At 39.8% G+C, this 26024-nt stretch overlaps 1 protein-coding gene and 1 long non-coding RNA gene across 3 annotated transcripts in view; one reads left to right on the top strand and one right to left on the bottom strand.

The window, feature by feature from the left end:
* Window positions 1-6505, bottom strand: part of SNAP25 (synaptosome associated protein 25) — a 75396-nt gene extending 68891 nt beyond the window's left edge. The window contains exon 1 of one of the 2 annotated variants that reach the window (XM_010994347.3): window positions 6363-6505. The gene's annotated coding sequence lies outside the window, so the exon portion shown is untranslated. The remainder of the gene's footprint in view (window positions 1-6362) is intronic. The other variant, XM_010994356.3, reaches the window with a different exon arrangement.
* LOC116147488 (uncharacterized) overlaps window positions 5797-26024 on the top strand; it is a 124152-nt gene continuing 103924 nt past the window's right edge. Inside the window, exons 1-2 of the long non-coding RNA XR_010376669.1 lie at window positions 5797-6089; window positions 25551-25659. This is a non-coding gene — a long non-coding RNA (uncharacterized LOC116147488). The remainder of the gene's footprint in view (window positions 6090-25550; window positions 25660-26024) is intronic.

The following is a 26024-nucleotide window of genomic DNA, read 5'->3' as shown; positions in this document are numbered from 1 at the left end:
CTCCTCTTGTGATATTATGCTTTACTTCGATGGAAAGATGCTGAAAATCTGCAGTCAAAATGAGGTTGTAGCCATAGGAAGAACATAGCTTTTCTGGAACGTGTGAATTTCATTCACATGTGACTATGAATTTAATGAATAAATATTGTACTGCCTGCTGCTTGCCTCTGAACTTTAAATCCCGTAGGCTTTAAAGCTTCCTCCTCTCTCGTCCTTGTCCTTGAAGCTTTTGTGTGATGTTATTTTCCCACCACCCCCCAACCTCCAAATTTGATTAGTTTTTGAGCTGGCTGCTTATATCATGTGGCTCAGGTCATATGGAAATGCTGACTTTTTAAGTACTTAAGAGCTGAGATTCTATAAAAGCATATGTTTCCCCTTTTCTAAGAGGCATGGAAAGAAAGAGGCATGAGGAAATAGCAGCTAATAAATTGCTTTAAGTTGGACACAAGAGATGATCAAAAGGTGGTCTAGAAAGATATTTTTACAAACAGTTAATTGGGTTGAAAAAAGAATTATAAAAAGTTTAGGCAGGTGGTAAGAAATTGCCTGTTCCAGACAGCAATAAATCTGATTGAGAAGGATGGGAGATTCCCAAAGGGTGATGACGACTCAGGGCTTTGAGGAAAAAAGCAGGATTTCTTGAGCGTGACCAGAAAGGCTTCAGAAAGATGACGTCAAAAAGTTACTGAGGAAAACAGAAAAGAGAGAGAGACTGAGGACGAGGTGGGCTATGGAAGGAATTAATGTTACAGTAAGGGAGGGAGTCAGGTCAGTTACAGAAGCAGTGTTAAGGCAGTGCCAGCTGAAACCATCACTGGACTCAGACTTGTTACCTGGAGTTTTCACTACTGATTCCACTGACTTCTGAACAGCAAGGAATGATGGAAAACAGCAGTCCAATCCTGCCATTCTGCAGGTGAAGAAACTGAGTTCAATACTGGTTAATATTGGATTATTTAAAGAAAATGACAAGTGATTGCTTCAGGGCTAAAACTAGGTCTCCTGGCTCCTGATCAGCATCCTTGCCATAATGCTCTGCCGTGCAACTGAGGGGGAAAAAAGTCTTATACATCCTCTGTGCTTCATTTGGCCAGTAGGAGAAATGCGGATAATGCAAGAGGTGGCAGAGTATACACTGATGAGCTTAGACTCTGTAGTCGGACTGGTTGCATTTAAATACTGGCTCTGCTCTGTGATGTTAGGCAAGTTATTTAGCCTTTCTCTGCCTCAGTTTCCTCATCTGTAAAATGGAAATAATGGCAGTACCCTGATTCCAGGATTGTGGTGAGGATTCAGTGAGCTAGGACAGGTAAAAAGTTTTAGAATTCATAGTTCACTCTTCTCTCCCACAGGCCTATTCTGCTTAATCACTGCTTTGAGTGTCTCTATCCTTCTAAATCAGATTTATGGCTTACTAATTGTTATCACCTATGAACTCATATAAGCTGCATCATTCATTTAGAAATCAGAAACTGCTTGGACTTTTATATTAGGTGAAGTGCTTTGAGATCCTCATGAAGAAAATTGTGCAGAAACAAGTAGCTATTGTCATCACAGAGGTAATAGTAATTCTGAAGAGTTCATAGTGCAGCCAGAGTTCTCTGGAAATTTCTCTGCAGCCTCTTTCCTCTTCTAAGACTAATTCTTTAAAAACTCTTTCTCCACTCACCATGTCCTGCTTCCTCAATGCTCTGTCATATCTCCTCCCTCCTACTTGATGACTTGGAAGGCCTTCTGCATTCAGTTTAATAACTGCCAGTCTGACCTCCTAAAGCATCAAACATCACTACTTTCAATTTTCCCCTGGGGAGTCAGCTTGGAAGTCAACATGTTATCCTAAGGATATCTCCTGCTAGTGTTTTGGTGAAGAGCAGATGAGGACAGTCCCTTGACACTTTTGAAACAGGAACAAGATCTATGTCTGCAACTGCCATTTATTCCTCCACATGAGACCATTGACTATTTTGGTTCAGCAGTTTCATCAGAATTTGGAATTTTGAAGCTCTGCTATGAGAGTAGTAAGCACAAGATTAAGAATGAAATGGGCATAGTTCAGGTCTCAAGCTAGCCCTGGAGTTAGGGTACTCAGCAAAAATCAGGTAGGATGCTAGGATCATAGGGAAAGAAATATGGTGTCCTTCCCACCTCACCTCAGTTTTTCAAAATTTCCCTATAGCATCTTTTGTCTTTTCTTTTTTTCCAGTTTTAGCCACTTGGAGCTGGTTCTGTGTGTCATGCGGCCTGAAACATGCACAGAAAGCCTGGCATCTTTTTTCATCTGTCCAATCAGTGTATTTGACAGTGCAGAATACTCAGAGGGTGCAAGAGTGTGTCCTGCATGTTTATTATTCAAGTGTACCTTCTGGATACCTCTCATCTCCAGATTCCTGACCTGATTTTCAATCTCCTTTGGTGGGTGCTCATCTTGAATAATTTGTTCTAATCAATAATGAAAATTTGAAACTTACAACTAACTTCTGGGTAGGACTTAGAAGTCCATGTGTATCCTAAAGGGTGATCTTAATAGGGCTACATGAGGACTGGTTATTATTCTTTTTATCATCTGTTATGATGTCAGTTTGCTCTCCTCTATCTCTGGAAGAATACAGATTTAATCCTCTCAGTCAATAGCAATTTCAAGATTAAAAAAAAAAAAAAAAAAAAGACATGGCTACTTTGTTATATCAGCTTCTGCTCAGAAATCAACTTAGAGGGTAAAGCACCCGGTCCTCAGGGTAGCATTCAAAGCCTCTATACAAGGCCCCAACTCTCCACTCCAGTGTATTCCTCTACACAAGCTTCCCACCCCACATAGATGGATGGGCATTTTCAGGGTTTGCTGACTATAGCTTGGGCTTGCCTAACTCCTAGTTCTGCCTTTGCTCTAATTTTTACTTAGCAGACTTTCCTCGCTTCTCTCCAATCTCCAAAAGTCAACTCAAGTCCTGCTTCCTCTCTCAAATCATTCCAGTCCCCTGAAATATTGTCCTCCTCAGAACTTGCATTTCTTGTTTTTGGTCACATTCATCTGGCAAATAATTATACACTCCCCCATAATTTTTCCCCTACTGTTTTATTGCCTTTTCATTCTGGTATTATTTATTAATTTTCATTATTTATTATTTTCATTAAGAGTACTAGATGCTAAACTTATTGAGGTCAAAGACCATGTGAGTATGGGATTTTACATCTTCCATGGGGTTCATTTATGTATCTGGTGTTCACTGATTGATCAATATCTTCCTAAAAGGTTGGTCCCTGCTGGCAAGGGATGACATTGCAGAAATGTATCTAGCACAGAGGCTGAAAACACCAATTTTCTTACATTTATAGAATTGTAAAGCAGTTCCATAATGTGAGAAAAATAGTTTGTTTATAGTGCCTCATTAAAAAAACAGGTTTATTGAGTTTTATCCTTCATGCCTCCTTTCTTGACCTCTTTCTCAAATTATCTCTCATTTCTCCTAATCATCAAAACCTACATGTTCTGCTGAAGGCTAGATACTATGGGAAGAGTTGCTACTGGCAGAAACATCAATCTTCTGGTTGATAACCATCCCTCTGGGGTCAACACTTAGAGCTTAGGAATGTCTTTATACAAGCTAATTAAGGGGCAGTTTGTGCTGTGTTTGTGCATCTGTGGTCATGCAATTGTGAATTCTTGGGAGATTTTACCACAGAGAGGTTAAGACGATTACAAATTGTTTTGTATTCTGAATGCCAAGATGGTAATGCAGAAAGTGCCAACAAGTAAACAAGCAGGTACCATCAGAGGGTCTGTGTGAATGTTTCCTGGCAAATCTTTATGTCCATCTGCTCCTGCCTCTTCTCGCCGTAATGTCCTGGATTTTTAAAATTTACAACTTAAAATAGGAAATCTCTTGATTTTTTTCCCTGAAGCTTATCAATAATGTAAATGTTAATTTCATGCTTCAATTATGTTTTTCTTTACTTCTCAGTAAGCTAGTCTAGAATTAGCTCCATAATTGCGTACATCACCACTTCCTCCCAGATTTGTGCCTTTTGCCAGCTTCACTGCAGTCCTCTACCTCTGCCCCCCCACCCCAATCTTCCACTCACAAACAAACCCAGCAGTAATTACTAATGTCCAGGCACGTAATTCCGGCAGCGTTAGGCTTTTTTATTTGTCGCAACTACGCAGAGAGCTGTCTGGACATGCAGCATGAAGTCAAGGCATTTTTAAAGACTCCTACTCATCTTTTCTCCCCTCCTCCCATCACTAAAACACAGTTGTTTATTTCATCTGCAGATTGCAGAGTTATAAAATTCTTCTATGCGGTTATATACTTTCGAATAATAATTTTAAATCTCTATCCAGCAACAGATCAATGTATACTTATATGGAAACACATGGTTATCCATAACAAATGAAAAACACTAGGAAATAAATAGCTGGGAATGAAAGTACCTTCTGTATGTGGATAGGGCATTTTAGAACCTCTATTACATAAAAAATCAGAGTTCTGACTAACTAAACACTATCCAAGATCTCATTTTAAGGCTTTTCAGGGGATCATGATAGCATTTCTTTAATGCTTTACATATATATTCTTACATATGACGCTGTTACTTTTATTTAACAACTACTCACATAGTACAATTTTCTTCCTGGTCATTTTATGTTAATTTTATCTATATCAAACAGCTGGAAATATTCCTGTGGTAATTTTTGTTCACTCGGAGTCTCTAAACCTCAGAGTAGAAAATGGTTAAAGTACTTATAACTGCCCCAGCAAAGCCCGCAGTGCTGTAATGGAAATTGCAGTAGATCTTTAGGTCAGGGTCCAGTTTCAGTCTTACCCCATGGCCCTTTCCTCTGCATCACCCTGAAGGACACAGCTGGGTTCTCCTGAGGAAAGCCAGTTTTAATATTGTCAAAATCAGAAACTATCCTGAGATAACAAATGTCCATAGGAAATATTTCCCCTACTCTGAAACTATGGCCAAAGAGGTTAAATCTATACCTTATAGGACTTGCAATATTTCTCAGAGATGTATTTTTGTGGGTATGTGCTTGAGTTCATGCCTAGTCACAAGGATGGGGCAGAGGAAGAGGGATTCATTACTGAAGTTGATTCTGCTTAGTTCAACTACCCCTGTATTTTTATCAAATAGAAACATGTAGAAAGATATATCACTCCTATAAGCAGATTTATTGGTATCTTCATATATACCTCATTCATGACCACCCAGGATCTGTAGACAGATCTGCTCTTTGTTAAAAATAGAAATAAACAAAACCTTTGATATCCGACTGGAGTATAAGCGCAGATTTTTTTTTTTTAAGTGTGTTTATTTCCTACCTAAAAAGGGGGTGGAGAAGAGGGCAACACAGAAAATTTCCACAAGTAGACTTTTTTTTTTTTTTTTTGAATCTATGCAGGAGGTAAGGATGGGAGCCAGCAATTGCCTGCAAAGGAGTCCTGTAGGGAGGATTTATTTTTTCTTTCCTTTTTCCTATTAACCTACTATGCCTGCTCTGTTAGGGGTCTCCGTGTGACCGGAGCCTCAGAGAAGCAATTTGGCCTCCAGCCCTGGAACATCTAGCGCCGGCCAGGCGTCTCTGCCGCAGGGAGATGCGGCTCGGCGGCCGGACCGCTATCCGCGGTGCTGAAAGGTCGCGGGCGCCAGAGCAGTCCCTTGGTATTGCTGTCCAGGGTGCTGAGCGCGGGCCGCTGCAGTCCCGGAGGCGAGCCCACCCCCGCCAACCTTCCGCAGAGCCCTCCCACCCAGCACGATCCGCCCGCTCCCGCCAGCCTGCAGTTGACGTGGAGCAAGCGGCATAAATCAAGTCCATGGGGCATGGAGGCTGCTGTGGCGGCTGCAGCTCAGCTTGCCCGGGGCGGGAACTCAGCCTTCTTTCGCCTCCCCAGCGCCCATACCCTGCCTTCTCCTTAATTCTTGCCTGGATAATAGAGCCCTAACGACAACAGTCATAGTAATAGGGTCAGAACGATAGGGTTGGTTTGTTTTGATCTACAGAAGAAGGAAAAAAGCTGCCTAAACATCTCAGAAAACTGCATCGCAAAATGGAAGAGAGCGGGTCCCACTACTGTTTCAAAAGAGTAAGTTATTATTCGGTACGTGTCCTTGCGCTTCCTTCCGATCGCTCCATCAGCACTGTCCCCATTCACCCCTTCCCCAAGCAGCTCACCTCTAAAATACTTTATAAAGCCCCAGGCGGGAGTCTAGCCAGACGCGCGCACGAGGAATACCGCACCCTAGGTGCACAAATTCTTGTATTTGCCCAAGCTCACTTGGTCTGCCCAGCTGTGGTCCCCTCTGGGCATGCAGACATCCAGAGCCAGAATCACGACCTGGGGAGGGGGGCTTCTTACCTTAGCTTCTCCAGAGGGTGGTGTTCGCCCGGCCCCTGCAGGTTCCAAGTGTGGAGGAGCCGCCGAGCAGGGAGGGAAGGAAAGACAGCTCCTGACCTCCCCGAGGTTTCGTCTTCAATGCAACGTGAGCTCTGCCCTCATCAAAGATGGCCGTCCCTTTTGACGTCAGCAGCTTTTAATAGACATCTCCTGGAGGGGCGGGGAGGAAGTGTGTTGAGGGAAGGGCGGAGGGAGGACGGGGGCGGAGAGTGGGAGGGGAGGAGCTGCGAGGTGCTGAGGGCTTGACTCAGCTCCCAGCTCGCTTTACTGCAAAGCTTTGTATTTTAGTCTTTTATAAACACCTGAACGGGACGATTCTTTTGACTCCATTTTAACACCCGGTCACGGGCAAAGTCATTTATCTCGCGACTGGTCTTTTGATATTCTGTTTTGTTTGTATATGTATGTGTATGTATGCGTATGCGTATGTGTGTACATATGTGTGTGATATATATGCAATATATATGCTATTATATATTCAAAAATTTCCCCCTGCTAAGTTGAGTCTTTGGTTGAGTCATAGAAGGGGAGGGGAAGGCAGAGGAGGAATGGAAGGTAAGGGGGTTGGGGGGGATTTCAGCTGCTATTTATTTTTCAAAAAAAGTGGGTCCGAAGGGGCATCCCTGTCAACCCTCACCAACTCCATATATGGTCAGGCTACGTGGGTTGCTATTTTTATGAGTGATTTCTTCATTTTATCAAAGTAGCATCAAGGGCTTGGAGTTCTCATTAATATGGTCAATTGGGGAAAGAGACTAGTACATATTATTTTAAAGTACGTCAGAGCAATTACCGCTGAGAGATATCAAAGGGTTGGGGGAAGGGGGAGGGAAGAGTAGTTAACCCAGTGAGCGTGGGTTTGCTGGAGTTCTCAAAGCTTGATGCTGAGAGTTGTTTGCCGAAGGCAAAATAGATGACGCTGTTTTGGGTTGGATTTGCTGTCGGAGCCTGGGGTTTAAGTTGTGTTTCTTAAGAATAATTCACAGAGGCGCGTACACACCTTATAGAACTGATCAGACTTTGGGGCGGGGGAGGAAATGTGGAAAGCTGCAGGTTCAAGGATTACTGGGATGCTACAAAATTCTGGTGGTTTATTCAGTGAGCATACCCTGGGTACCAGTCGAGGCTGACTTGGGGGCCCTCTGACGCTCAAAACAGGTTGTAGGTGAGAGAATACACTAGTGCTGGTCATAGGAGAGATTAGAAATAATCATCATAAAGCAATAATCCCGTCCTCCTTTGTTGTGTGAATAAGGCGCCAAGGAAGAGGGGGGGATATGCAAATGGTTCCACGGTGGCAGCCTCTCGGATGATTCACAGGTGTTGGGGAGGTTGTCGCGGGGCTCTCCGCGGGGAGGGCGAGCTGGGGAGCGCGTGGGAGGTGGGGGACCTCGGCTGAGGAACTGTTTGTACTTTTCCGGGAAGGATGCGATGAGAAGTCGTGCTTCGCAATGTTAAAACTTGATGGCCTCTTTTAGGCGTTGGAAAATCCTTGTCTCCGGTTGGGAAAAACAATGAACAACCTCCGCTCCCCTACTCCACCTCCTCGCCTGCCACCACCACCACGACTCATCCCCGCTCTCTGGCCTTAGAGCAAGCTTAGGTTTTTAATTGCAGGCAGAGATAGAGAGAGAGAGACAGGGAGAGAGACAGAGAGACAGAGAGAGAGAGAGAGAGAGAGAGAGAGAGAGAGAGAGAGAGAGAGAGAGAGAGAATGAATCCCAGGAAATAAAGGAGAAAGCAGAGTTGTAAAGGGAGCGTTTATAGCAATTTGAGCTGTAAGAATTTAATAAAGGATGCCTTTAATTGAAATAAGTAGAAGTCATTGTTCCTTTAAAGAGTCCCTGACCCAAAGGGTATTTTGAAGTATTAATGTTTTCAATAATAATTAACAAATAGTGTTCGGATTTTTATTAAAGCTGGATTCTTAAAACAAGGCATGTTGCTGAAATTTGTTTACTTAAATATTCACAAAACATTTAAGATTCTTATACAATAACGAAGAAGAAAATTTGCCTGGTCCTTAGATACTTGACAAGAAAACTTCTAGTTACGATTCTCACTTTCATTATAGAGCAAGCTGGAATGAGCTGGGAGAAGTGATGACAAATGCAATGTCACTGCAAAATCCTTTATAGTCAAGTTTTTTCCCCCTCAAAATGACACTTTTTTTTTTTTAACATGTAGAAAGTTGGGGTTGAAGTGGGGGAAGACTGCAGTGAAGAGAAACAAACAAACAAAAATACATATGGCATTCAGGCAGAGTTTTGTGAAGCAATGGAGACCGTGGGGGATTTTCCAGATTAAAAAAATAATAAAACTAAAAAAGTAACTACGTCAGTTATGTAGGCTCATCCTGCAGGCGAAAGCTATGTGGCAGTCACAGGGAAGGACTAGCATGGTGTTCTGAATTTTCAACTGCTGATGCCCCACATTGACATCTTTAAAAATTACACAGAAGAGGAGAGAGTCAGACTGATTCAAAGCATCGCAGGAAATACCACAGGCCTTACAGGATAATTTGTGGTGCCGGCAGCATGTTCCAATCTCTCATGTTTACGTTAAAAAATGATGCTGTTTGAGGAGTTCTTCATTTTGCTCTGGGAAAGGTAGCAGAATCTAATTTGGAAAATGTAAATATTGGATAAATAGAAGTATTCTCGGGAATAACCAGATACCCCTAAATGTATTTTTAATATGATGGGGTCTTTCCTCTAGGGTTTTCTTATTACTTGATTAAAAAAAATTCATAGTCATCCTGGCTAGTAGGGAACCAGCAGATTCATGTTATTCAGGGCCTAGGATGGCCTAAGCCACACAGAGAAGGAAGGTGATGGAAAATTTGTTCTGAAATGATTCTGCTGCCTTTGACTTATTTCTACAAAGATCCAACATGTACAGTAACTAATGCTTAGGAATTCATTTGATGAGTAATGAGAAAAAATTACCTGCTCTGCTGGATGGGTATTTACACCATGCTAATTTAGTCTCTGAAAGCTTTTTCTGGTACACCATGCCCCAAAGTACTCTGGTTTGCAATAACTCTAGATCTAAGATATTTAGCTTGTGTTTCTCAGGTAAGGTGCAAGATGCATGGTTGACTCAATAATTACAACTCCATAAAGAATAATTAGAAAAGTTTTATAAAATATTATAAGAGCTTTCCAAAGCCAGTTTGCAAGCAGTTTAGCCCAGCTCAGAACCCCTCCCTGTGACAATATTTTAAAACATTGTGAGGGAACAGGAATATACAACTTGACTGTTTTAATTTTTTGGTTTCCTTGCCACACAGCTTCCTTGACACTTTCTCTTTATATGTTCTTCCAGCCCTTACCCCAGCCCCCACCCCATTTATAGAGAGTGACCTAATAGTACCTGGGGAAAACTTAAATGCTCTAGATCTAAACTCCTTGTTCCCGGAAGCTGCTGGGACAGGGACATAACTTGTAAGAGGAAGAAAGAGAACTAGGGATATTGGTTTCTGTTTCTGGCTTGCCATGTTGAGAAAAAAATAAGACTGCACACTCAGAATTTTTAAATAACACCTTGTTCTTTACTAAGAACAGCATTGTAGGAAGGAAGGAGAAGCGTGCTCAGCAGCCAGAGGCTGGATGCTTCCAAATTCCTTTTCCTTAGTGATCGTAAGTATAGGCTCTCTTTTGTACATGAATGCATCCTAAGACCTTTTCCAATATCAAGATGTGCAGGTGGTCAACTAGGGAAGAAGATACTTGTGACAATCACGGACAGAGGGAAGGCAAAAATAGTTGTCTAAATAAGCATACCTCCAAAAGGCCCTTTGAAAGGGATCATGGTATTCCTTCAGTAAGTCTTTCAAGAATCTTACTAGCTTTGTAACTTCTCTGTACCTCAGTTATCTCATAGGCAAAATGGGGACAATAGTTATAATCATCTCACAAGGAGATAGTGAAGTCTTGGTTGAATAAAATAAATCTCTCAATCTGATGAGATTTTACATTTTTCTCTAAGTAATGGCATGGAGCTCTGCTTAAATATGGAAGGTTGCTTTTTTTTTTTTTAAATTAATGACTAATGAAATATATATCATTTAATGGCTCTGGGCCTTGGTTTCTTTATCTGTATTAATTCATTCATTTACTTAACATCTAATACCTGCCATATGCTTGGCACTGGAATAGACTGGGATTTACATAAAACAGAGGAGGGAATTGAGGATTAGAGAGGTTAAATATCCTGACCAAGGGCACAGCTAATAAGTGGTACACCTGGAATTTGAACCCCAGGGCCCAAGCTCATAATCACTGTACAGATTTTGTCAGGCCCATTGGACTTACCCCATCTATATTAGTCAGAGGGGTTCTCCAGAGAAACAGAGCCAATAGGATATGAATATATGTGTATATATATATAGAGAGAAATACATTGGCTTACATGATTATAGAGGCTGACGAGTCTCAAGACCTGCAGGGTGAGGCGGCAAGTTGGAGACCCAGGAGAGCCAATGGTGGTATAGTTCTAGTCCAAAGGCCAACAGGCTCAAAACACGGGGAAAGCCATTATTTTGGTTTGAATTTGAAGACGGAAAAAAAGCCAGTGTTCCAGTTTAAGGCAGCCAAGCAAGAGGAATTCTCTCTTACTCAGGGGAGAATAAACCTTTTTGTCCTACTGATTGGATGAGGCCCACTACCTTAGGGAGGACAATTTGCTTCACTTGGTCTATTGATTTAACTGTTAATCTCATCCAAAGACACTCTCACAGAAATACCCAGAGTGTTTGGCCAAATATCTGAGCACTCTGTGGCCCAGTCATGTTAACAGATAAAATTAACCATCGCACCCTCCCTTTGCAGCTAATCTCTCTGCCTCAACATATTATGGTTTTTGTATGACTTTTTCATTAGCAGCTGTAGGGTTCCATTTGCCAGTGGGATGCATCTATGGGTCACTGACCACAAAGTTTGGTTGAATTTCAAGAGAGGATCAAGGCTGGCAAGACATTTACCTGGAGTAAACAGAAGCAACATGTTCCAAAGAAAAGAGTGCCAAATACAATCAAGGAGGGAATTCAGAGATCAATACCTAATAAGGAGCATAAACAAGAACTGGGTCAGAAGATGCACTCAAAATATCCTTGAGGAAGTCAGCCAGAGGTCAGAACAGAACATCGGTGTTGGCCACTGGTTTTGAGGGCGTGATATGAGGTGTTAAATAGCAATTGATTCCAAGGGCCAGGAACTCTGGCAGTGAAAATCAGGTTGAAAGGGGTTGATGTGAATAATTCAGGTTATGGCTGGGGATGGAGCAAGGCTATCTGGGGCCATTCTATTGGTGTTGGCTGTGAAGAACAGTGCAGTCCTGCCAGCTAACAGGCACCAGGCTGGACAAGGCACACTCTAATGTCTCAGCAGTTAGTATCAGTGATCTCTTGGTCATATCCAATGGACTTCCCATCTTTTTATCTTCTGACTTCACCAAACAATCTGCACCACTCACTCCATTTCTTAAACTGCTCTATCAGGAGCTCTCACCTGTTTCTCTGTTCTTTGTTGGCTCCTCATTTTCCATAGCAGATGGGTTGAAGCAGCAAAATTGTGGTGCCCAGCAGGTTAAGCTGGACATTTCCCTGAGCCCTACACAAACCCTCTGGGGGCTCCATATGTCCAAGGAACATGTCTGAGTCTCCGCCATGAAAACTTTTATACTGTAAGCCAAAGAGAAGGATATTGAGCAGCTCACATTTGTACAAATTGTAAAGCACTGTCATACACATGATCTCATTCTATCTCACAATTCTCTGAGGTATGTGTAAAAGTTTTATTTTCATCACAATTAATACATGAGAATTCTGTCTGATTTCCAGACTCCTGTACTGACCATGGTACAACAAGAGAACCCAATGTCCTAGCTCTTCCTTCACATGTTATCTTTAAAAAATCTGATCCATGCCTTAAGTTTAGCCATCATTTATAGATAGATGACTGTTTGTTTATATTCCCAGTCCTACCTTCTCTCATGGGCTTCAGAATCCTATTCCTAGCTTCTTCCTGAAGACTCTCATCTGAAGAATCAAAGGCATCTCAAACTCAATGTATTTATGCATCAGTTGATTTCTTCCCCTCTCCTTCTCCTCTTATATTCTATTTATTTATTTATTTATTTATTTATTTATTTATTTATTTATTTATTTATTTTGGTAGGGGGGTACTTATTTATTTATTTTTAGAGGAGGCACTGGGGGATTGAACCCAGGACCTTGTGTATGCTAAGCACGCGCTCTACCTCTTGAGCTATGTCCTTCCCCCTCTTATATTCTTTTTTAACCCCCTTTTTTTGAAGGGGATCTTAAGAGGCATTTATTTGGTGCAGCCTTACATCTGATGCATATTTCTATTAGTGGTTTATAGTTATTGAGTACTTATAGGATATTAGGCATTGTGATGAATGCTTTACATGTACAAACTCATTAAGTCCTCACAACAACCCCATGGGAATACAATTACTGGCCCATTTCAGATGTAGAAACTGAAGCTGAGACAAATAATTGGCATGACTAGAAACTGGCCTAGCTGAGATTCGCCTTGAGGCCTGGCTGGCAATACACCAATTCTCCTCACGCCTGCATCGTGACTCTGGTGTTCAAAGAGCCTGTGCCACAGCTTTTCTTAAGCTTTGATAAGCAGTGACTTTGAGGAGGAGCCCGAGATTCTAACAAGCTCCCAGGTGGTGTCACTGTTGCTGATTCATGGATGGCACTTTGGCCAAGTGGTAGTCCAACTTAGACTTGAACACCTCCAGTTATATGGGATTCATTACTTTGGAAAGGCAAGACTTTTTATATGCAGATGGCTCTAATTGCTATGAAAATTTCCCTTTTACATTATGTTCCTCACATGGCCAATATCTGGCTCTCTTGAGGCAACACAGCACAGACACTAGAACCTAATTGCCTATGTTCATATTCTGGCACCACTCTTAACTGCATGACTTTGGACAACTCTCTTTCCTCAGTTTCTTCACTTTTAAATTGAAATATAGTTGACCTATGCTAGTTCTAGGTATGCAACATAGTGATTTAATGTCTCTATACATTATAAAATGATCATCATGATAAGTCTGGTTACCATCTGCCACCATACAAAGCTACCACAATATTATTGACTATTCCCCATGCTATACATTTCATCCCCATAACTCATTTATTTTGTAGCTAGAAGTTTGTACCTCTTAGTCCCCTTCACCTGTTTCACTCATCCCCTTACCCTCTCCCCTCTGACAACTACCTGTTTGTTTTCTGTATCTATGAATCTGTTTCTGTTTTGTTATGTTTGCTCATTTGTTTTGTTTTTTAGATTTTACATGTAAGTGAAGTCATACAGTATTTGTCTTTCTCTGTCTGCCTTATTTTACTTAGCATAATACCCTCTAGGTCCAGCTATGTTATTGCAAATGACAAGATTTTTTTAATGGCTATGTAGTATACATATATATGTATATATTTCATCTTTATTTATTCACCCATCAACAGACACTTAGGTTGCTTCCATATCTTGGCTACTGTAAATAATGCTGCAATGAACATAAGGGTGTATATATCTTTTTGAATTCATGGTTTTGGTTTCTTCAGGAAAATACCCAGGAGTGGAATTGCTGGATCATATGGTAGTTCCATTTTTAATTTTTTGAGGAAACTCCATATCATTTTCCATAATGAATTCACCAATTGATACTCCTGCTAATTGTGATAAGGGTTCCCTTTTCTCCACATCCTTGCCAACACTTATTATAATATTTCTTGCCTTTTTGATAATAGCAATTCTAAAAGGTGTGAGGTGGTATCTCATTGTGGTTTTGATTTGCATTGCCTTGATAATTAGTGATGTTGAGCATCTTTTCATAACTTTTTAGCCATCTGTATGTCTTCTTTGGAAAATGTTTATTCAGGTCCTCCACCCATTTTTTAGTTGGGTTGTTTGTTTTTTGATGTTGAGTTGTATTTTTTAGTATATTTTGGATATTACCATTTTATCAGATATTTTGCTTACAAATATCTTCTCCCATTCAGTGTACCGCCTTTTTGTTTTATTGATGGTTTCCTTTGCTGTGCAAGTTTTTCAGTTTAATGTAGACCCATTTGTTTATCTTTGCTTTTGTTGCCCTTGCTTGAGGAAATATATCCAAAATAATATTGCTGAGACCAATGTCAAAGAGCATACTTACATTTTTAATTGACAATATCATAAGATGTCCTATTTACTAAACTAGCACACAGAAGCTTCCTGGAATTCTCCTTTTCTGGCTTTTCTTCATCTTCCCAACTCTATGGGCTCAGATCATGGATATTTTCTCCTCTCTATACACTCATTTCTTGGTGATTTTATCCAATTCTAGAACCACTAGTAGCATTTATCTATTAATGCTCTTATATTTACATATTAGCCCCATTTATCTCTTGAACTCCAGCTTGTATATTTAACTTCCTACCTAATACCTGCACTTAAATATAAAGCAAATATGGATATATAACTCAGAATGGATGAAACAGAACTTGTGATTTTTAACTCCAAAAAGGCTTTTTTCTCAGTGTTCCCTATCTTAGTAAGTGGCAACTACATTCACCTACTTTCTCAAGACGAAGTTCTTGTCTTATTTCGCTGATCTCTTTCACATGCACATCTAACTCATGAGCAAATGTTGTTCTGCTTTCAATACAGTTTCTAAATGCAACCAATTCTCAACCATTCATAGATCCTACCTTAGTTTAAGCCACCATTTTCTCTCACCGGACTATTAAGAGTAACCACCTAATTTGTCTCCTAGTCCGCATGTCTCCACACAGCTGTCACAATGATACTTTTAAAAGACAAATCTTTCTCAAAAAGTTTAATAGTTCTTCTCTTAACCTGTAAGACCAGACTCCTGGCCACCTCTCCAAACTTATTTCCCAATGCTCTACCTCCACTTACCTTCATTACAGTCACATTGACCTTCTTGTTGTTCCTTGTACAATTAAACTCACTCCCTTCTCAGGAACTTTGCATTTGCTATTAGCTTTACCTGAAACATTCTTCCCCAGATTGTTTCATGTCTCATTTCCTCAAGTGCTACATTTTCAAAGGATCCTTCTCTAACAATCCAAACTAGCTAAACTTGGCTAACCTCCAGCTCACTGTTACTTTTTGTTCTTTTACTCTGAATTATTTTTCCTTATAGCATTTTTCTCCTCTTGACATTATCTATTTGTTTATGTATTTATCTATAACCTTTCTTGAAGAGGCAACAATTGTCAATGACATTAGCTTTTCCTTCGGGTAAATTCTTTTTTTTTTTTTTTTTGTTTCTAAGTAATATGCAGACATTGCTAATTCTCGATTTATAAAATAGACTGTCATTTGACTTCCTGTTGCGGTCAGTGATAATCAAGCTCTCTTGTATCACCCCCTTTTCCTCTCCCTAGCCTCTCAATAACATGAGTTTTCCTTACGTATCACTCAGCCATTAATATGAGTAGGTAAATACTGTTCATTGATTAGCACCACACGATGAATATGCTTTTCTTTTGACTAATTTTCCACTTCCCTTGGAGGAAGATTTTAAGGGCTTTTGTAGAGAAAAAAAGAATGGTTGCTTACAAAGAAACATGAATCACATCAACATCAGACTTCTCATCAGTGAATCCAGATGGTAAGGTCAATGGACTAAGTCTTCGAATGTTGGAAGAAAAATAAATTTTAGTTTATAAGGCTGTACCAAATCAAAATGTTAATAAAGAATGAAGGGCAAAATAAAGATATTTCCAGACACACAGAATCAGGAAGTTTACTCGCTCTCTGTCTGCAGATAAAAACAATTTCTGAGCATTGTACCCTAGCAAAACAAAAATTCACAAAGCAATCCACAAAATGCAGAAAGACTGAAAATTTACTAAATATTAGAACTAATGTAGAATTTCTTTTCTAGGACCAAAGCTAGGAAGCAAGTATAGAAAAAAATCAGTGAAAATTAGATCATCTAACAAATAGTGTAATTTGAAAGGTAGATGATTCTAGTGTTAGTCTGACAAGTCATAGCAATAGCAATAAAAATAAAAGACCACTATTTTAAAATGTCAAGAAAAGAAAAACTATTTTTAGTCCAAATAAGACACAATTTTGAGCAATTTTTGATGGAGATTAAGGAAAGAGTTTCCATTTGTTCTTTCATTTTGATTATTTTCTTTGTGTGAAGATTTAGTGTTATAGGAATATTTAAAAACATACTATTCTATCTGGTTCTGCAGTGAATGGTATTTATATACTCATGATGCTGTAAACACTATTTATTGATTTTCAGAGTTTATAATCAAGTTGTAGATCAAGGACAGAGATTTAGTTAAGTTTATCTAACAATCTAAATGTTATTTTAAAAAGTTGAGGTAGATTTTTCAGAACGTGCTAGTTAAAGGAGGGGCTTGGGGGGGACAATGTGGAGCGGTGTTATTTAATGTACAAGCTCTAATTTATCCGTTTTTTACACGGTAAAGTGTTAAGAGAATAGGTATAAAGTTGATAGAAAAAATAAAGTTTAATCATATTATATGATTACATATTCAGTTATATATAAACTAACCAAGAGAAACTCCAAATTAATAGAAGTGACAAAGTTTAGGTGTTGGAATAAGGGCAAAAGGGCCAAATTGGTCATGTTCTAATCTTTAATAAGTGAGAGTTAGTAAATATTTTTTTAACTTTTTTTATTGATTTATAATCATTTTACAATGCTGTGTCAAATTCCAGTGTAGAGCACAATTTTTCAGTAGTAAATATTGTTTAAAGTTGGCAAATCAAGAAATGAGATTATGTCACATAAAACCAAGAAGAACTTATAACTGAAATATTTGAAGATTGTTCTTTTGGGAAAGGCTAAGTACTAAAATGCATGATTTTATTTTATTTGAAAAAGTTTTACTGACATATAATTGACCTTACAATATTATATTAGTTTCAGGTGTATAGCATAGTGATTCAATATTTTTATACATTATTAAATGATCACCACAAGAAGTCTAGGTACCATTTGACACCATGCAAAGTTATTACAATATTATTGACAACATTCCCTATGTTGTACATTACATCCCCATGACTTATTTATTCTATAACTAGAAGTTTGCACCTCTTAATCCCCCTTCCCCTATTTTGTCCATCTCCCCACTCCTCTCTTCTCTGGCAACTACCAGTTTGTTATCTGTATCTATGAGTCTGCTTTTGTTTTATTATGTTTATTTGCTTGCTTTGTTTTTGAGATTCCACATACAATGTTTGTCTTTTTCTGTCTGAATATTTCACTTCCATGGTATCATGAATGACAAGATTTCATTCTTTTTTTATGGCTGAATTTATCCATTTATCTAACAATGGACAGTTAGGTTGCTTCCATATCTTGTCTATTATAAATGCTGTAATGAACATTGGAATGCATATATATTTTTTGAATTAATGTTTTTGTTTTATTTGGATAAATACCTAGAATTAGAATTGTTGGATCTGTCTCCTCAGGCAAGGAAATGTAACAAATAAGACCACATCAAACTAAGACTAATAACAGACATGATAGATTTTCAGACAAAAATTGTTACTAGAGGCAAAGAAGGACAATTTATAATCATAAAAGTGTCAAATGGTCAAGAAGACATGATAGTGCAGCCAAAATTGACAGATTGAGAAGAAAAACAGACAATTCAACAATAGTTGGAGACTTCAACACCCCACTTTCCATATGGATAGAAGACCTAAATAGGAGATCAACAAAGATCAAAGACTTGACCAACACTAAAACACATTAGGCCTAACAGACTTCTGTAGAATATTCCACACAACAGCTGCAGAATACACATTCCTCTTGGGTGCCCATCACCGTCTCCTCTGTGCACCTGTGCCCAAAGCCCTCCCTGCCCCTTTTTATAAGGACACATGCAGCCTCATTTCATTTAGGCCTCACCCTAGGTAATCTAGGGTAATCACCTCATCTCAAGTTCCTTAATTTAATCACAACTGCAAGACCTTTTTCCCAAATAAAGTAATCTTTACAGGTTACAGGGATTGGAACCTGGTATCTTTGGGGAACATTATTCAATCTACTAGAGGGAGCTTAAAAAGAAAACAAAAAATGGCGCTTTGTTACCATTTCCAAAAATCCTGATTTAATTGGGTTGAAGTGGGACCGGGACATTAAAAATGTTTTTAAAGCTTCCCAAATGTACTGCTGTGGGTAAGCCACAGATAAATTGATGAACAGGAATTACTTTGTTTATTTCCTTTTGGTCCTTTCCATCCACTCCACCTTTTTTATTCAATTCCCTCCTGCTTTCAAAGAGCCCTGATGGAGCTAACATGCTGCCTCAGGTAACTTCTACCAAGAACAGGTTATCAAGTAACTAATTTATATTAAATTAATTCATATTCACCATGCTAAAAAAATCTAAGTAATTTTAAAAAGAACTGAGTAAGGTGAATGTCAGACACATTGTGTGGTGGTTAAAGAAATCTTGAGGGAAAGGAGGGGACATTCCTGGCACAGGAGTGCTGGAATATGCCACAGAGATTACTCTAGTCAGGGAGTCAGGATTTATTTGTATTTATTTAACAAACATATATAAAATGTTATATGTTGCTGGTATCATTCTAAACACTACAGATTTAACTTCCTACAACTTCATGAAATGTGCACCATCATAATGCCCATCGAAAAGATGAGTAAACTGAGGCACAGAACAGTTAAGTATTTTGCCCAAGGATACCCAGCAGTAGTAAGTACCAGGACCAAGGTAGCCAAGCTCCAGAGCACAAGTGCTCAAATACCATCCTCTGTTCTTTTGAACCTTCTTATCCTTGCTCTGCTGTGTCTGTACTATGTGTTTTTTTGAAACCCGCTCAACCTCTCTGGGCTTGTTTTCTGATCTTTAAAATAAAAAAAAATTGTTTCCAAATGGAAGTGGACATCATGCCACATACAGAGTTCAACCAATTGTTTTCTAACTGATAGAGGCAAATTTTTCTTTTCCTGCCCCTGCTTTTCCTGTTAATTGGCACTCTAGGCTGTTACAATCTGTTTGAGCGAGGGTCCCAAAACACATGAAGACTGATGATATGATTCTGGGCATGACTCTAACACAAGTGTCTTAGAAAGTCCAGGCTGGAGTAAATCTCTGAAACAGTCTGCTCTGTTCATTTCACAGGTAAGGAAATGAAAACAAAGGAAGAACTACAGGGCCAGTCTCCTAACTTTGAGGCAGTAATGTTTGCCCACTCTGTGGTACGTGTTTGAGAGCAGCACTCCTCAACATGTGTACATGAATTCCCTGGGGATTTGTTAAGATGCAAGTTCTGACTCTAGTCTGAGGCAACACCTGAGACTCTGCATCTCTAACAAGCTCCTAAGTGCTGCTGATGCTGTTGGTCCACACTCTGAGTAGAGAGGTTCTAGATAGAATCTAGCGCTCAGGTCCATGTCACACTTGGGAAGAATTACATCTCCCCCAAATCTCTGAAGTCATGCCCAGAATCATATCATGAATCTTCATTGTGCTTGTGACCATAGCAGCAAATACAATAATGAACATTTTGGAATGCGGATGTTGGAAACTGACCATGTCACAGGTGATGGGGAAACAGGAGACTGACAGTTGAGCTGAGGACTCTTGTGGAATCAGCAAGCTTGAGACATGGGGTGGCTTTGTACATCAGGGCTTATTTTGCTTACAAGGTTATAGGAAATCCAAATCATAATAATTTAGGCAAAAAAGTGAATATATTGGCTCACAAAATTTCAAAGTCTGGGATCAGGTCTGGCTTCAAACGAGGCTGGATTCAGGTGCTCAAACAGTGTCATAAAAATTTACCTCTTATTTGTATATACTAACTACTATATATAAAATAGATAAACAACAAGTTTATACTGTATAGCATGGGAAACTATATTTAATATTTTATAGTAACCTATAGTGAAAAGGAATATATATAATATATACATATACATATACACATACACACACACACACACACGTATATGACTGAAACATTACACTCTACACCGGAAATTGACACAGCATTGTAAACTGACTATACTTCAAGGAAAAAAATGGTTAAAAAAAAGAGTAACTTTGGAAAAAAAATTTACCTCTTGTCATCTACATGTTGACTTCATTTTCAGATAGATTCTGCCATTTATAGTCAACAGTGGAAAAGAGGATGCCACTTTTCCAACAGTTCCAGCAAAATCCATGGCTATTCTTTTCTTTGACCCAGCCTGGGTCCTGTGCTCCCTCCAGGACCAATCACTGTGGCTGGAAGGGTTTTGTACTCCAGTTGCCTAGCCTGGATCACATATCCAGTCCCAGAACCATGCTAAGTCCCATCCAACACATACGAAGTCAAGTTGTCTCAAAAAAAATCAGAATAAGGAACACAAAGAAGAATAGGGATGCATGCTAAATAAGCCAAAAAAAAAAAAAAAAAAAAAGCATTCCAGAGAGTGGGGCCATTTGGGCAACTAAAGTGGTTAAGAGCTCGGGTGGGAGGTCAGAGGGGTAGCAAGGCCCTGGGACTTGAGGGACAAATTTACTTACTAGAGCAAATCCAGCTACAGGTGCTGCTCCAGTGGGGTGACCCCATTATGATTCTTGCTAAGCTGTGCTTCTCTGATTTGGATTCAGGAGGTCTGGGGTGGAGCCCAAGAATCCACATCTCTAGCAAACTCCCACGGGATGCTGATGCTGCTGGTTTGTGGACCACACTTCGGGGGTGCACTGTGCTGAAGCACCAGCTTCAATCATCTCCAGCTGTGGTGAACCCCCCAACTTGATTGTCCTTCCCTTGAAAGGGTAGGGGTTGGAAGCATCTGTATGCACTGAGTCCTCAGTAGACTCTGTCCTGCTGTCGGTCACCTCTCTCAGGATAACATGAGGATGGAGGCAGCCTTTCTGTCAGAACCATTGGCTTCCTCATTTCCATAATTCAGGCCTGCTTGGGTTTAAGGCATTGGACCAAAGGAGGTTCCTGGCTTGGGGTTCAGGGGAGGTTAGTCAGTGGGCCTGTGGTCAGCATTTTATACAATAAAGGAGAAAGAGAGCACTCCACTTTCTTCTGCTTATATATTGTTTTTTGGCCATTGACTGGAGAGATTTGCCAACCCCAGGTGAAGCCACCTCGAGAACTATGTGGTTGACCCACAGGTTGATGAGCCACGCCAAATGCCGTTATTATGAGCCACTGAGTTTTTGGGACACGTGCAATACTGTGCTATTGTGGCAATGGATTACTAAAAGACTGTGTGAGACCAATTTTTTTTTTTATTTATTTAAGCCTCTGTTTCCTCCATAAAATGGGGATAAACTTATTAGAATTCTTGTGAATATTAAATGATAGGGGAGGTAAAAAATAGCATAGTATTCCAATAAATGACAGAATTACAATTTGCCCTTCTACAGCTGGTCTTCAAGAAACCCTACTGGAGAAAAACTTTCTGGTAGGATTAAGAAGAGATGGTGTAAGAAATTAACAACATTGTTGGGGGAGGATATAGCTCAGCAGTAGAGCGCATGCTTAGCAAGCACAAGGTCCTGGGTTCAGTCCCCAGTATCTCCATTCTAAATCAGTCAATCAATCAATCAATCAATCAAATTATCTCCCAAAGAATTAATAAAAAATTTTAAAACTGAAAAAAAAAAAAGAAATTAACACAACATTGTTATGGTCTATACCATACTTCAAAAACAGATGATGTAAAACAGACAGAAGAAATAAGCATTTAGTGATCTTTGCTTGGCATCAGATAACTTCCTAGACCTTTAATATATTATATGACAATCTATCTTTCATACCAACTTATGTGGTAAGGTTTATCATTCCCTTTTTATAGACAAGGAAACTATGACTCAGAAAAGTGAGCTGACTTTGTCAAAGTCAAACAGCTTATACTGCAGGCCCTGGAATAAAAAATTTGTTTAAAAACTAGGTCTTTTCACTTCAATGACCTTGATTTTTCCACTACTAAAACCCAATTCCAACCTTATTTACATTGCAATTGTTATTAAAATATCATATTCCGGGCTCCCACTACAGAGTAAGAAAACAGGTATCTGAGCCAAATCTTTCCAGTATTAGTTCTGCTTTTTCCATTCGACTTAATAAATTTGTCTTCTTTCTTTCTCGAATTAGTCTTTTTCTCCCTCTCTCCCTAAATCTGTGTGCGTGTGCGTGTGCATGTGTGTGTGTAAGACGTGCCTTTCTCTCTCCCTGCTGTCTTCAGGTCCCTGCCGCTAAAATTCAAGCAAAAGACAAGTGACTCAGCAACCTGGTTGTTAATCTCCATGGTTTATTTATTCTTAAAGGAGAAAAAATTCTCTTAGAGGCATATCTAGAAAAAGGGGAATGAAAAATTTAAGACTCTTGTAGGATAAGATATACACAGCCCATATAGTATTTTTTTTTTTTTCCTTCAACCTGCCAGGAAAAGAGGCCCAAGCTCACACTGGAGTTTAAATAGACATCTGCATAGCATTTGTACTCACGTGAACAAGCTATTTTTTTCTGACTATATTGAATGCCTACAGGAAATCAGGCCTAGGATTAACTCTGTCCAGTTTGATCCCTTGCCTCAATCTAATTCTTGATCTGCACACGTATAGCTTTTCTATTTTTATTCATAGAAACAAAAGACTCAGAACTCACTGCTTCCACTTTGAGCCATATGACCTGGATTTGGATGATGTATTAGTCAGAACAGTCGAGATTATACTGCAGTAATAAACACACTCATGTTCATGATGGCTTCACATAACAACAGTTCATTCTTTTACTCTCTACTTGTTCAATGCAGATTAGCAGGGCCTTTCTTTATCATACTCACTAAGGAGTTTCCACCGATGGAGACTCCAATATGGGCTTCTGTGACTGTCAACATAGGGAGAGAGGGGGAGTCAGCCACGCACAGGAACTTACATGGTTCCATTGGGAGACATATGTCTCTCCTGTTTGTATTTAACTGTGTAAATAAGGTCATGTTGCCTCTCTCACTTTAGAGGGTGGAGAAGTGCAGTACCTCCATGTTCCTAGAGAAATGACACCAGAGGTTTTACGAACAGCTTTCATAACTAGCCCAGGTGGCCTCCCTGTGGTTAGATAGGGTTCTCGCCTCTCCTGGACCAATGATGAAATGAGGATTCTGGCCAATTCACTTTCTTCTTGGGTCGGCTAACTTTTAACCCTGAAAGAACAATAATGCCATCTCTTATGACACAGCTTAGAGGTTAACATGAATAAGGGATATACATGTTTCAGTGATTTCAATAAGGAAATACAGAATTTTATTCCTTAAAATGATATGTACCTGGAGATAATACCCGTAAAAATAGGCAAAGTTCTTTTAGTCATTTCTTGCTTCTGCTATTACCTAGAAGGAGGTTCATATTGTTCAGCTTGTTCTCTCTCCCTCCCTCCCTCTCTCTCTCTTTCTCACTCTCTGGAAGATGTCAGGAAACATTAGGTTAATGTATAATGATCACTGGGCTCCAGGCAGTTAAAACTTTGTTCATGCTAGAGATGTGAAATTTGGCTTTTGAAGGTGGACTTACCCTTCAAATTTGTAAAATTTATTTTTGAGATTGCATGCATATATCTAAATTTTAGCAAAATAAGGCCCTCTTAATTCCCTAAAGAGAGTTTATCATATTTTGTATCAAATGAAGTTGAGATGACTTGATCTAGAAAGCTGAACCTACTAATGTGAAAGTTGTTTTTAGAGCAGTTCTGTCCACAGAATTTTCTGTGATACCACAAAATGTTCCCCGGCAGCACTGTCCAATAAGGAACCACCAGCCACACCTAGCACTTGATATATGGTTAGTGTGACAGAGGAACTACACTTTAAATTTTGTTTCATTTTAATTGGTTTAAATCTAAATAGCCACATGTGGCTAATGGCTGTTGTACTGAGTAGAAGGGTTCTAGAAGTTGGGCTTTCAACAAATGTTTATTATTGTTGAATTTTTTTAAAGAGCGAAAGCGTATTCTTATCGTGGAATAAAGGAAGCTCATGAGTGTTTTCCTGGTCTGCCTGCTGAAAACCTGGGACTCCCATGGGAGTGTTTTCTAATTAGAAATTTCTAATTTCTAATTCAGGGGTATAAGCATCTTGGAGTTCCAGCAACCCGCAGAATCACTGCTTTGGGACTGGACTCTGGGTTAGGCCATGCTGGGTGGCAGTGCTGGACTGTGGGGTAAGGTAGAAGGAAAGTCAGCAATTGCCCTAGAGCAGAGCTATGGGGTCAGTCAGGGTGGTGGCCCTGATACCCTCTCCTGGCAAGACCTGTGGGCTCGGGGAGGTGGCCTGAGGTGGTCAAAGAGAAAACCCTGCCCGGCTCATGCTAGAAAAGATCTGAGATTCACAAACATACAATCATCCTATGATTTACTCCCACTACCCCCATCATCCCTCATCACTGGCGGGGATCAAGGTTGATACTTTTATCTTCCCAGCCCCCAATTCAGTAAACTTTCTCCATCATTCTCTGACGAATTGACAGGATTACAGAAACGGCCATTGCTGTACCCTCCAAGTTTTTCTAAAGTATTAAGCAAGCATACTCTTACCCTTCCCCTCAAACACAGACACAAGTCACATTCTGACCCTAAACGTCACCTCTCCCCAATACAGATATTTGGGAGTGAGCACTGACCACTACTATCACCAAGACAATGCAAATGAGAATATATTTTCTTTTCTGATTTGTCCAGGACCTCCAGTCCTTAATTAATGCCACCCACTATGCCAAGACTGAAGGGTACAGAGACAAACTAACAGGGCCTTTCCTTCAGGGAGCACCCAGCCAACAGAATTAGGAGGTATATGCAGACATAGCATAAGGCCTGAGATAGTGGGAATATTCAAAGTGAGCTTAATATTTCCTCTAGCTACTTGGAATTCAGAGGAAGAAACATTTCCAAAAATGTTCATGGCTCAGTACTCACCAAGCCTGTTGCTTCTTTCTGGTCTCATAGACTACGCTACACAGCCTCACTTTTATTTAGTCCAAGGCCATGTGACAAGGTTCTGCCCAATGTCTCTGGCCAAACTGACATGTCTCCTATAAAATCTCCTGTTTTATTCCCCATGCTTTTTCTTCTTTTGCAGGAACAATGGAAACCAAATGCAGAGAATGGTACCACCATAAGGTGAATGGAGCTGGGTCCTTGGAAATACTGTTTGGAGGGAAGCCTCACAAACCCAGCTGGACTGACAAGTGAGAAATCAACTTCTTATTGTGTAAAGCCACTGTAAGTTGAGGGCTGTTTGCTGTAGCTATTAGCATCAGTTAACTATTAATTCATGGTCCAACTGGCTTCAATTTGGCTATGAGCTATAATCACAGACTTACAGAACTTAGAAAGCTCTCAGTCTACTTCATCTCTTTATTTCACAGAAGAAGAAATGAAGTGACTTACCTAAGCTTACACAGCCAATGTTTGGAAGTGCCAGGACTAGAATCCAGGCTCCCTAATCTCAGTCAAAGGCTGGCTCCCCCAAGGCAAACTCACCTCTGTTAGTTTAGACATATTTTTTAGCACCCTTGTATGATTTCCAGTGAAACAGAGCTACACAGGTTGA

The sequence above is a fragment of the Camelus dromedarius genome, chromosome 18, assembly GCF_036321535.1.
Source record: "Camelus dromedarius isolate mCamDro1 chromosome 18, mCamDro1.pat, whole genome shotgun sequence".
Classification (NCBI taxonomy): domain Eukaryota; kingdom Metazoa; phylum Chordata; class Mammalia; order Artiodactyla; family Camelidae; genus Camelus; species Camelus dromedarius.
The sequence above is the reverse complement of the archived record's forward strand: the minus strand, read 5'-3'. Positions and strand labels throughout refer to the sequence as shown.